The 13,776-nt window shown below is 38.1% G+C and overlaps 1 protein-coding gene across 1 annotated transcript in view; it reads left to right on the top strand.

Moving 5' to 3' along the window:
- The first annotated feature begins 210 nt into the window (after nucleotides 1-210).
- ZNF366 (zinc finger protein 366) overlaps nucleotides 211-13,776 on the top strand; it is a 33,229-nt gene continuing 19,663 nt past the window's right edge. Inside the window, exon 1 of the mRNA XM_066569654.1 lies at nucleotides 211-299. The gene's annotated coding sequence lies outside the window, so the exon portion shown is untranslated. The remainder of the gene's footprint in view (nucleotides 300-13,776) is intronic.

Here is a 13,776-nt window from a genome sequence, read left to right as displayed (position 1 = left end):
GATTGCTATCTGCTGTTTCCTTATTTTTTTGCAGGAAAGCAAAGGGTTGTTGACTTCCTCTCCCCTCCCTTCCTTCCTTCTTTCTGAAGGTACTGTACTCATCTGAAAAAAAAAAAGAGAACGAAATGATTGTTCCTGTTCTCCTTCTTAAGTCATTTGAAACATTGTCCCTGCTAGTTTTCTAAGTTTACTGCAATCTCTGCACGGGGGGAAGGGAGACAGCGGGAAAGAGAGACAGATATTACAAACATCAGAGCAGGTAGTGTTTAGGGCAAGACTCCTTCCAGCTTCAACAACTGGTAAGTTAAGTAAAATGCTTTTATGGTTAACTCTTTAAAAGTGCAATATATATATCTGCGTTAGTATTAAGAAAAGGCATTAATTCGATACACATTTAACTGATAAAATAATAATAACCATATGCATTAATAAGCAGTCCATTTACGCTAGAGATACCTATAGTATGGTTTTTAGATACTGTTGCTATTACCATATGGTTTAGTCTATGCAGATAGGAAAGTATTTTCCAAAGAGGCTGATAATATTCATAATACAATCTCCTGTGGATTTTGTGTATATAAGTCCTGCTGCGAGAATCTTGTTACAGGCTTCACTAACTTTATCCCAACAGTTTCAGCAAGATTCACTGGGCCATTGCTAAAATATAGAGAGGAGCTGTGTCATATGGGGATCAATGTATTTCATTTACCATCTGCCAGTACTGAAGTCTGCTCTAACACACCAACCTGTGCTATACTGAGAGAAGAATTACTGGGGCTGTTTTTGCTCCCTTCAAACTGCATTGTGTTTAGGATTACACATGTTTATCTCTACTCATCTGTGTATATGATTAGTCTAGGAACAATGACATTTAGGAGGTGGTAAGATGGTTCCTGGATCTTGGAGAAAAACAAAAGTTCATGTTGTGCAGTACATAACAGCACTGAGGCTGATCACCAACATCAGTAATAGGATGGACTCAATTGTATATCTGTTTGCAACCTTTTAGACATCAATTATGTTTTTCATATTGATCATAAATGTATCAGAATTTTTAGAATTGCCATGTGAAATGAGTGACTGAATGCAAGAGTATGTTTCAAATACTGTGTAAGAAAAATCCCACCCTGCACTCTTTTATAGAAGCAGAATGCAGAGGTGGGGCAAGAAATAGGACAGGTGTCCATTTCTTTGCAAAAGGACAATTTGCTCATCTTATGATTGTTTCTTCAAGCTGCTGCTCTCTGAAGTGCAGGGTCCTCTGAAGTGCAGAATGCCCAGAGCCCAAATAGAGAGGCTACAAATGGTGGGCAGATATTGCAGAGGGCTGTCAGGCAGCTCCAGCTGCCCTGCTCCAAATCCTGCTCCTGCCAGGGTACCTGGGCTGTGCTTCCACCCTGGGACAGCCTCCTGCTCCCAGCCCTCCCTGAAACAACTAGTGGAAAGGACTTTCTGCCTCCCTCTATCTGGTGTCTTTCTTCAGGTTTTTCCATAAGGAGGAATGATCTACCACAAATTCAGCCCAGTTTCTGGGTAAGTTGTAGATTTCTTTTGCTTTGGGAGCAGCCAAAGGGGGTTTTGCCAAAGGATATGGAAATAACTTCTTTTCTTGAACTTGTTAGCTTAATGCTGCCACTCAGACTAGTTCGGTATGAGTTAATTGTTTATTTGGTTATACTTAACTCACAAAAAAATTGTTATCTGCTAATAAAAAATGTGTGCCAGGTCTTGACATGAAAACCATCTGCCACATCTTCCCTTTGAGATATCTGGGTTTATTTTTATGTGAATATATAACCGATTCAAATTAAAGACATGATTTGGACAGCCATTTTGACATGTCAAACACCTGGAATCCTAGTTTTTACATCAAGTGAAGAGTCTTCCAAACACACACAGAAAGTTATGTAAGCTCTATGTTGTGGCAGTATTTTGTTCAAACTGCAGGGTATTAGTCCGGATTGCAATAATTTTTATATTTTTGGTCTGGTTGGTTCAAAAGTTAATTTTGCCATGTAGGTAAAAGTAAGCTGCAGCCTTTAGGTCCCGGTTTTATTGCTGAAGATGATAAACATTTGTGTTTTCTTGATTTGGATCATATATACAATAAATCCTTTCTCTGAGACATCATCTGAAATACATAAATATGAACAAATTTGTTCAAATCATAGTAGGTGAACAAAAGCAGTACCTACTATTTTAAAACCCAGTTCCAAATAATAAGCAATGAGGAATGCTTAGTAATTTGACAGTAATAAACGGACCTTGAATTTTGAATTTCATTCTTATATTTTACCTATTAAGGTTTATTTTCCTTTTAAAAATACACTTTTGCAATCCTTTGGAGTTTATTTATTTTCACTTTGTATAATTTATTGCCAGAACCACTGTAACATGATTTAGTACAACAGTCTATATCTTTCCTAAGGTGTCAGAAAGGTGATTTTTTGGCTGACATGCTATTCCTACGTCACTGAGTTATGTACAGCAGAGAAAGGTAGAGTCTGAGTCCATTTGGTACAGATTTGCTACTAGTTTAAGGAACAAGTTAAATATTTGTGTAATGAATTTTCAGTTATTCACCCCAATGTGTGTAAGAGATGGGACTGTTAATGGTTAATGAATCAACTCTTAAAATTATAAGCCAATAATAAAAAGAGACAATTTGTGTTTATTTTGCTTAAAGTCTTACTGCTTCTACTGGTAATAGCCATATTTATGTATGTAACATAAGTAAATGATAGGTCAGTGTATGTATATTTCCTAAGAGAAATAAGAGAAATATTTCAAGCTATTATTTCCATTTGATGTGTTCTCAATTATAATGAAATAAAATACAGAAGATTATTGCTTTTGTTTGGAAATAGAAAAATAAAGCCATACCAGTAATGGCTGAGAAGCTACAGAAACAATTTGTAGGCTGTGGAAATCCCAAGTTAACAGGTCATGTTCAAAAAGCATAGAAGCTAAGAGATGTCTTTCTGTAAATATCATTGCCTTTTTATATTTAATACCAGCTTCTTTAATGGTGTAAACTATTGAGACTTTTTGGATGCAGAATAGTAGTACTGAGTTACATTCCTAGTAAATTTTGACATGTCTAATGTACATTTTTGGCCAGGAGATAATTTGAAGCTTTGAATCTCAAGGAGGTTTTTTGTTTGTTTGTTTGTTTGGTTGGTTGGTCTTTTTTTTGTTTTGTTTTGTTTTGTTTTGTTTTGTTTTTTAAATTGTTTTTCATTCTTAGAAAAAAGCGCACCAACAAGAGCCTTGTTTTAGGACTCTCTGTGTGCCAAGCAGAAAGTGGTGGTTTGAAAGACATGATGTGCATCTCACAGAGAAACATAGTGTCATATCTTTAAGGTGCTGTTTCTAGTACTGCCAGAGAGATACACAGGATTTGGAACATGATAAGCATGAGGCAATGAATCATGGAAGCAACCCAATTCAAGCCCCATACACTGAGACAGAAGAGTATGGATTTCAGACAGAATTTATATTGTTTTCAATCTTTGAAATTGCAAAGACTCATTGGTGCAGAAAAGTTTCTGAGTGGACTGCTCCACTCTTCTGGACCTGTTAGCAGAATCTCATCATAAGAAACAAAAGCAGTAAAGGCTGCATAAGGTAATGGGGATTTTCTGTGGCTGTGCTGAAAGGACACAAATCAATGGTGTGTAAGGCAACATCTTATTTATCAGCTGATAAATGATCCATGTTTTTTGAGCACCAATGCATGTTCTTCAGTACCAATGATCTAATCAAACAGCTCCTTCAAACAGACCTTGTAAGTGCTGCGAGACTGCTACACAGATTGTTGTCAAATTATTCATTTGTTTGATGGACTAATTTTACAACCCAGCAAATTTTTAAAATCACTTATTAAAACGAAATAGTTACTTTCTTCTTATGACCAGCAATTTTCCATGATCTAGCTTATGATCTCAGAAGATCACTAAAAAGAAAGGAATGTCATCTTGGAGAAGAAAGAATTATAGAGACACAAATAATGCAAGCTTTTGAAAAGAAAGAAACAAATCCAGGGGGAAGAAAGAGATGGGCTTATTTTTGCTGAAAATTTGCTATTCTGAAATTAAGACTGGAGCTTTCCATTGCTGTAAAAATGCAGTGGCATTTTATAAATGACATTCAGATTTTTATCCAGTGAAGAGGCCTAAGTTAATCCTCAGCTATTATTTAAAACATGGCATTGATTTCCATGCTGGGTGTGTATTTTTTGTTTGTATCTACCTGACAGGGACTGGTCCTTCTTGCTTGACTTCTAAAATACTAATGATCCAGTGAAAAATATTACTTCACATTTGGTTTAGATCCTTTCAAGTGTAAAAACGCTTTTACTTGTTTCTGTAAAACTTTTTATATTTATTACTGTGCTCTTGATAAGTGAAACACAGTATTTTCTTTCTCAACCAACAATTCTTAATGTACTGTAAAAACTGTAATGTCACTGGTAGTAATTACGCTAAGTAATCATGTAGTAAAAGAAAATATTTTTGTGCTCTGGAGGTTATGAGAAGAAATTATGTGAATAATTGGTTTTTTTTCTTTTTACTTTCATTTCTAATTTCCTGCTTTTGATGTCAGAAAAAAACCTGTTATTAATTATTTAAATGTAGGATGAAAATACCACCCTATTTTTAATTTCTCTTCTCTTCCTTGCTCTTCTACCATGAAAGCTAAAACCCTAACAGATTTTCCTTCTACTTTGTGGATATGCAGTAATTAATTTGATTAATTTGAAAGTAAAGTCTTGAGTAAGAAGTGTGTTTCCTAAAAACCTGGTTTTCCCTTGTCAAGTTTCAAAAAAGTAAACCTGGAAACATCCAGCTTTCATCTGCATGTGCTCATTAGAACCACTAGAATTCAGAGGAACACTGAAAAATACAGAGTTGATGATTGGTTTAATCACTAAAAGGTTAAAATGAGTCTCCTATACTGATAACATCACATTTTGCTGAAACAGGTAAAACTGATTTAAAATTAAAAGCAAGGCTGTGAGAAGCAGTACACATTTTTAGCTGTTCTTTTTGGATGATGCTGTAGTAGAAGCGATGTTAATGCATCCCAAGTCCCACACAGTCCTCTGTCTGCAGGCCTGATGAAGAATAGACATCACCTAATTTCCCTGCATGGAAAAATCTTGGTCTTTCCACAACAGAGGACCAAATGTGGTCATTCTGGGAGAGAACCATGTGTCTTTGCCCCTTCCTGTTCTGACACCAGCCCCTCTGATGAGGCACAATTGTGTTGGCTGGGAAGGACAAGATGATTTCTAGTCTTTCTTTAAATTTGTTTGCTGCTATTGCTGGTTGTGAAAGAGCCACTAATACTTCAGTCTTCCCTTTTTAGGATGCAATGTAACTGTTAGACCCCCTTTGCAGTGATGAAAGACTTCCTGTTTCATGGTGGGCTCTGTGCTGGATCTGCCACTTAAAACTTTTTAAATTGCTAAGAGTAAGAGGAAGACTTGCTCTTAACAACATGAAATACATGGGATCTAGAACAAATCGAAAGGTATCCCCGATGGGTGTGTTGGAATGTAGCGAGTATTTCAGGTCTAGTTGTTTCTCTGAGCTGCTTTTTAGAGCATATAGGGTTTCAGCTTTGGTCTTTCAGCTCCAGATAAATATTATTTGAGAGCATTATTTGGAAAGGCAGCATCTGTCCTACAATGCTTCCAGTTAGTCTAGTCTTGTCCCACGGTCACTGGAGCTGACGGGTGCTGGCTAGCCGCTCTCGGAGTGACCGGTGGAGACCACAAATCCTGCCACTCCCAGGTCCTCTGTGAGAACCCCTGAGGAGTGGCTCAGTCTGTGGCGTGGTGACGCCAGCGCAGGCGAGAGCAGGACTGCGAAGCACTGAGGCGAAGGAAGGAAGGAATGGACACACGTATGGACGCCAAGGCGCTTTACTGATCCAGGCGGGGCCAGTAACGTCGTCAGAAAAAAAACGTTGGGAAGGCACGTATAAAGGGGAAGGGCGTGACACGAGGAGCCACGAGAGACCAATGAACAAAGCCCAGGGGAGGAGCGAGGGACATAACAGAACAAATAGGAATGGCCCAGGGGAGGGAAAAGGCTCAGGGGACAAATCATATTTTAGGTAAGGGAAGATTGACATAGAAATTTCTCGAAGTGAAAGGGGGTTGGTTACAATGACGGATAGGTAACTGGCGGGAGGAACAAACCATTATGAGGGAGAACATGGGGGGAACTGAGGGTCAAACCAAATCTTATCTTAGAAAAAATAACCAACTTTACAATAAAACCCGTATAAACAACACAATGCTACAGTTAGCATAATATTTTTCTACTAGTCTGCTTTTGCTTAAAAGTATTTAGAGTACATGGGTAATGAAAACAATACCAGGAGGTGGAAAGGGAAGGAATGACCTGCTTTTAGAGCATCTGTCAGCTTCTAAGAACCAGCAGAAGTTGTTTGAGGCATCTGGTAGGCACAAGCCCACACTGGGTCAGTTCCTTAGAGCAGATTTCTGAAGCTGTGAAGACCATCCTGTATTTGTCCAAAGCCATGTCCTGTGATAAGAATCCCAGAAAACTGTAGAGGACCTCCTGGAAGAGCCACCTGACAACAATTTGTTCATAGGTTCACCAGAAATTAAGCCCATCCATTTATGAATGAGAAGGAAAATATTTTTTCTATAGAACTACACAGCAAGGAATCGCAGCAGTATGAATGCTATATCAAACAGTTTTCCTGCACAATGCTGCACTCACAATATGAAGTCATCCAGATTTCTGGAAGAATTTTGTGTCTGTAGGCAACATTTTGTCAGGATGTCACAGAAAAAGTCACACATATCAGAGGAATGGTGTTCACCAACTCCTCTTTCCTCTGCCAGAAAAATAGAAGTACCAATCTTTCATTTCAAACACATTAATTGATTTTTTCACACCCCACAGAAAGTGAATCTCACTTAAACTTCAGACATGGGTAAGGAATGCACTTGAATGGCTATCACTGGATTCTGCAGGAATCATTAGTGATCAGGACTCAGAGTTTACCCTAATGACTTGCTGCAAGAATTTTGACTAGTTTGTTTCCTGCTAAAAAACAATGAACAGGCTCCCACTGGAAGGCAAGGAATCTGGTTAGGACAGTGAGTTGTGACAGACTTCATGGGGTGATGTTCCCATGCTCAGACCAGAGCTCTCCCTGCTATTTCTCCTAAAAGACTGCAATAATTCCTATTAATTTTCCCCTGTTTTCATATGTGATATTTGTTTTTTCCAGGGAAAAGGTCCTGGATAGAATGACTCGGGATGGGGTAGTGGAGGTGTGGGCAGGGATTGGTACAGACATTTTGATTAATACATAAGGTGATTTCTCACAAAGCTTCATTTTATGATGCTAGTTGGCCATTCTTAGTCATGCTGTAGAGTCACAGTGGTTTGATGGGTTTTTGGTTTCCTTTTTCTTGTGATGAAAATCTGAACTGAGTTAGTATCCAGAGCATCACTCATGGTGAAGGAAGGATTAGTACTAGAGTGGTTTGGGAAATGTTCTGAATTTAAGGTTTCAAACTATGCTGATTTTCTTTTTACTTTTTTTTTTTTTTTTGGCAAAAATGAATTGCTTATTTATTTGTGATTCTAGTCTCAATTCCAGCATCTGCTGGTGATACTTGGCTAAGTCTGAGCTGTCTTTCCCACTCAATATGCTAGTTTATTGAATTCAGTAAAACTAGCACTTTAAATCTGTTTCGGTTTAAAATAATTAAATGCAAGAATTTTTCCCCACATTGACCAAAGGATTTTGTTTTCTAATTGATGAAAATTGTAGAAGCAAGATAGAATTTGTTTTGAATTTCAGATTTTCTGTTGTTTTGGCAACAAACTAGTGCTTATTTTTAAAACTTTCTACAGTTAACAGAATGATTAAGACCAAGATGCAGGATGTGTTTTGGGGATCAGTGAGGGAAAGAATTTCTGTTGTTCAGTCAAGGACAAGATTCAAGTTTGGCAACACAAGTGAAGGGCAAAGGCAGAGAGGAAGGTATCTTAAACTACTTCTTGCAGATACTTCATACAATCAGACAAAAATGCCATTCTGTGCTGGAACTGAAGAAGTAGACACATTTCTCTTCAAAATAAATATTTTTTTTTGAAAAAAGAACCCTCATTGAATGAAATTGTGAGATGTATGTGCAAGCGATAATTTTTCTGGACAATAAATACATATTGAGTGCAGTTTCAAAGCTTTAACAGAAGTTTTATGCTCTGGCAGTTTGGAAAGCAGAGCTCCCTAATCACAATGCAGATATATCAAAAGAAGTTCCTTCCAATAGTGCAGCAATTTGCCTTAAGAGCCTTTTAAAAGCTTTCTTATTGATATGATTCCTATTTTTTTCTTGTTGGGTCTCAACAAAATAAACACAGTGATGTCCTAAGAACAGCACTGATATGTCTAATTCCTTTACTGTGTTTTCTGTTGTACTTAGGTTCAGAGGGAAATATCTAAGTCATTACTAAGCCAGCTTAATTACCAGTGAGTAATAGAGGCTAATAAGGATTAATCAGTCTTTACAGTCAAGCAGCTTTTCCAGCAAGAAATCTGCTCAGTCTTCAGCTGAAATAAAATTTATTCATCTTTCCTAAATGAACAGGAAAGCATTATCTGGTGATTACTTTTAATAACTGGACACTGATGTGTTGGTTGCAGATATGTTTTTATAAATCACACACACACACATACATAAATATATACTCACTTCTGTCACTTTGTGGGTGAAATCCTCTTCTTTCAGTTCTTGTAGGATAGAACATGTCTTACTGAAACACATGGTACCTTCCACTTTAGCAACCTTCAGTTTCACTATGAGTTTTGAATTGTGTGAAACAAGGAATTGAGCACAAAATAAATACAAAAAAGCAATGGTTCTGCTGAGGACTAATTATACTCTTCCATGTTTTAAAAATCCTAACCTTTCCTTAAAACTTAATCTGTTTCAGAAACTTTTTACAAAATCTCTTCCATACAATCCTCTAATCCCTTGGCCCTTTTCCAATCATGTGTACACATTTTATCTGGTCCTTTCTTTTTTGAGGTACATGTGGCACCCATAAGGTGCCATTAACTGCTGATGGGGGAGCCAGCTGACTGGCTTGAAGAACCAAGCTGAAGGTGGCCCTTAGCTACCCTTTAAGACAACAAAGAGATGGGAGGAGAACAGACCATCTCTCTGGCCTCCATATAGTGATAAGGACACTGGGATTACAGTAGGAAGGAAAGCTCAGTGTATTTCCTTTTTAAAGGTCATGAGTGCCAGTGAAAGGTTTGCCTTCAAAATAAAAGCTCAAATAGGACAGCATGAGGGTTATGGAAGGGCATGCTTTTTTGATCATTCTAATTTTGGATGTTCTTCATAGCTCTGTTATTTTTCTTAAAATAACAGCCCAAACCCTCTCTGTTCTGTTTATAGTGTTTAATGATTGTGCATTGTAGGTGGAAAGATTATATCCAAAGTGTTCTTTAAGGACTCCATACTCTATCAAACATTGCTATTTTACTACAAAACCCTTCCTAATATTCATATTATTCATTTGTTCTTTTTGTTCACCCTGTCTCTTTTTATATCTGTACAGAGAGAAAAAAACCCTAAATCTTCATGGACATGATTTGGTAATTTTCCAGAGGAAAAAGTATTTAACACATATGATTTCCACAGTGCCAAAAATGCATAATTTTAATTTCCATTGACAGATATGGGATAGACAGGAAACAGGGATGGAGTGATAGGACTTCTATAAACAGTGATTAAAGTGACTCCACATATTTTATGAAGGCAGGGACACATCCATGGTTCCAGCCTACATCATGAAATCACCTTACCCACTTAAGAAAAGGAAGAAATTTGTGTCATTGTCATGACTTCACAGCAGTCTAATCCCAAATCTTGTTCTCAGCTACACCCCAGATATTCCATAATTATTTCAGTGTAACACAGATGATGTCAGAGAGAGAATTAAGTAGGCTGCTTAGGATGAGAGTTCTTTAATTGAGTAATTAATTGAGCTGGCCAATCCATCATTAACTCCAATGCCTAGCGAGGGCAGGATCAAATTGCATTTCCACCCTGTCTTCTGGCACCAATTACACTTTGCACGTTTGAAACTCTTCTACTATTACATGTGCTGCAAATATCACCACTATGGCAAACCTGATCTTGTCAGCCCTGAGCTTTGAGCAGAGTCTGAAAACTCAGGATACCTATGCCCAAATACTCTCAGTAACCAAGTCCTGTAAGAATACTTACATGTAACTGAATATACACTGACAACATAAAATTTAGGGAAAAATACAAAAGCCACAAGACAGCAGACTGATTAATTTCTCTCCCAGGGTGTTTGGACTCACATCTCTAACCTCTTAGGGGACTGTCCTGCCTAAAGCCTGTACTGGTCTCTCTGGTCTCCTTCGGCTGGAGCTGGGCCTTTAGGCTAATAAAAGTGCAAGTGCCAAGGGGCAGGGAGGAGAGGGAAGGGAATCAGATGTGATTGGTAGGGGCTGCAGACTCCAACCCTCTGGAGTCTGGACTCCTCCCAGGTGTAACTTCAGGTTACAATCTGTTTGCAGGAAGTTTTTTAAGATGCCTGAAGATCAGGCTGGAAAGTTGACATAATATGCCTTCCTGTTTCTTGTATTCTTCCCAAGACCAGTGTCTTGGGCTAGTTACACGGCTGACATGCCTGGTTTTACATCGCCCTGTGCCACACCAGAAGCTCTGTTTCCCCTAAGCTAGGCTTAGCAGGTATTTGCGGAGGACCGCGAAAGGCGAGCGGCCGCGCTGAGGGCAGGGGAGGGGCGGGCCTGCACTGCGGGCCCGGGGCCTGGCCGCGAGCGGCTGCTCCCGCTGCCCTGCGCCCCAGAGCAGCTTCGAATTCCATGGCAGTACCCGCAAATCAGGCAGATGCAGGTGCTTAGCTGAGGACGTAAAATCTTGGTCCGTTTACACACTTTAAGACCATATAATTTGCTGTGCCTTGCAGGCTCCCATCGTGTGTAGCTATGGTTTGGGGTGACTTTGTGTAAACAGGTAATACTTCAGAGTCTGTTGACTTAACATTAATTTCATTATGCAGGTTGCCTCTGTGTTGCTGATCATGCTGATCATGTATTTCATTATGCAGGTTGCCTCTGTGTTCTGTTTTAGCAAACAGAATAGAGAAATAGGGAGTGAACAACAGGTGGAATACAGAAATGAAGAGGGAAGAGAAGGACTAGGAAAACTCATGAAGAGGAAAGAAAGGAAAAAAGAAAAGAAGGATAAGAAAAAGAAAAATAAAGATCCAAACCAGCGCTCTAAACTATACTCAAAAAACTACTTTGTTAATGACCTGAAATGACTAGAGAGGTCCACAGGGCATTGCCCGTAAGCCCCTGGGGTAGATGGTCTGTGGGTTACCCAGACGTACTGATCTGTCACCCTCACCTGCTCCCTTGTTAGGTGGCAGAAGGGTAGAGAGAATGGTAACAAAGGTGTCTCTAGAATAAGGACAGAGCACACATAAAAGCAGCAAGAGGGATAGCAAACCATTTTGCTAAACTGACAACTAAGCACTCACACTGGAGAGAAGAAATAAATCTGCAGCTACCTCACTACAGCATCTGTCAATTTATTTTTGGTTTAAATTGAATTAATGCAATCGTGGAACACAAATTATGCCATAAAGCCTATGTCATCTGATGCCACAAACAGTACCCCAGCTTTGGCAGGCTGCATGGTTGGACTGCTCCAGACTTTCAGCAGAGGAAATCTGAAAATCTTGTTTAATACTTTCAGTAATTATTATACTAAAAATTATCTGTAAGTTATGGAAAAGTGAATGTGTATAATTATGATACTGTTTTAAGGCATTTCCTGTATTATCATGAATACCAAAGTAACTATACTCCTATGAAAGCGCTCATAGTGTCTTGCTCACTGAAAATGAGTACAAACAATGAAACATATGAATACAAGTTACACACAAATCCAAGATGATTTCAAAGACAGTGCAGGCAAATGGGTATGTTCGACTTCTGCATTTCTCAGCTAATATACAAAAAATTATGCAAGTTAAAATATTAAAATTTGGGAGAAGCAAAGACAATGCAGGGAGACTATTTCTACTGCACAGTTTCCTGTGAGAAGACCCATTTCTTTGTATTGGTGACACCTCCCAGACAATATTAATGGAGCTATGCTGGATAGGAAGCCCTTAGACCAGAAGGCATATCTGAAATGACTTAACTTCAAACTAGAAGCTAGGATGGTACCAAAATAGCAAATGAAGGGAAAAAAAAATGTCCTTGACAGTTCATTTCTTGTTGTATCTGTTTACTGTGTCATGTCAAGCTGTCAGATTTTTAATCAACTAACATCCTTTGATTTTCATTAAACTTGTCCGCAGAGGTTGCCACCTGCTGACATATGTTCTGAAGATATAAGTATTTTTTTGTTTGTTTGAGGAATAGATGGGTTCCTATTTCATTGGGCAACAGAACCCATAACAAATAATAAGGCAAACTATGAGAAGTACTTTCTGATGCCCTTGGAAGTCTTCCCACAGGCCTTAGTGAGGTCTGATTATGTCCTATGACAAATTACAAAGGTTATCACTTTTATTTTACTAAGCATTCACTGAGAAAGAAACCTCACATTTGTTGATGGAAAGAAGAAGTTTTATCCTGAAGTCTACTACCAGCAGATGAAGGTAGTTTCCCAGGGAGAAGTGAAAAGACAGTGATCTTCTTAGTACTATCATACTAATGTAGGAAAAAAAAACCTAATCTGGTCCACTTCTCATTTTCAGTCATTCCAGATCATGTTCACGAACAATTGCTTACTTATTTCCAATTCCAGTTCTATCAGTGATGATAATCCAAAAATGGAAAAGAAATATATATGGCAGTATCTTTATCTTGATAACACTCTCAATTTAAGCAGACATATCCCTAGTAAAAGGCATGGGACAAGAAACCTTATCTCCATAGACAATTAAGTTAATGGTCAAATCATGTACTTCATTTGACATCTCACTGCAATGCATGTAAGACTGAGAAAACAAGTGTTTGTAGAAGTGGTATTGAAAAGGATTTGACTAAACTCAATGACTATTATTCCCAGCTCAGATTTGTTTTTCTAAAAACTTCCACTATATTTGTGTCTCCTCATCAACATCTGCACTCATTGATTTTGGATACTTTCCACAAATCCACATTTATTTTTACAAGGTAATCAAAATATCACCAGGTAGTCCAAATTTTTGTCTTCTCCCAGCTCCAAACTATGACAGAAAAAGTGCTCTTTTCATTTAAAACATAAATAATCTTTTAAGTTAGCTTCAAATATTGTAGTTAGAAACTTGAAGGCTGATTTGGGTGTATTAATACATACTTAGTTATGCATGCATATGATATACACAGAGTTTATATACTCAGATTGAATTTATTAGCATACACTCCATATGTGTTAATGGGGTCCATTTTTCAAAATGTTCTGCTTGAAATGTGGATATTTATGCCTGGAGAGCAGGGATAGAGAGTACACCGTGCACTGGCTTCCCTAAAGGATAGGTTGGTAAGTTTGACACTGATTTTAGAGAAATTCTGATATGGGCATGGACATGTTTTATTACTTTCTGCCTAGAAGGATTCATGCTTTCATTGAAGGAAAATAGTAGGGAAAATTGTAAGGAGGGATCAGATATGTACCACCTGAAAATACTTGGTTACCAGTAATGGGCATATTCA

Source organism: Molothrus aeneus, chromosome Z (genome assembly GCF_037042795.1).
Source record: "Molothrus aeneus isolate 106 chromosome Z, BPBGC_Maene_1.0, whole genome shotgun sequence".
Taxonomy (NCBI): domain Eukaryota; kingdom Metazoa; phylum Chordata; class Aves; order Passeriformes; family Icteridae; genus Molothrus; species Molothrus aeneus.
This window is presented reverse-complemented; position numbering and strand designations above follow the sequence as displayed.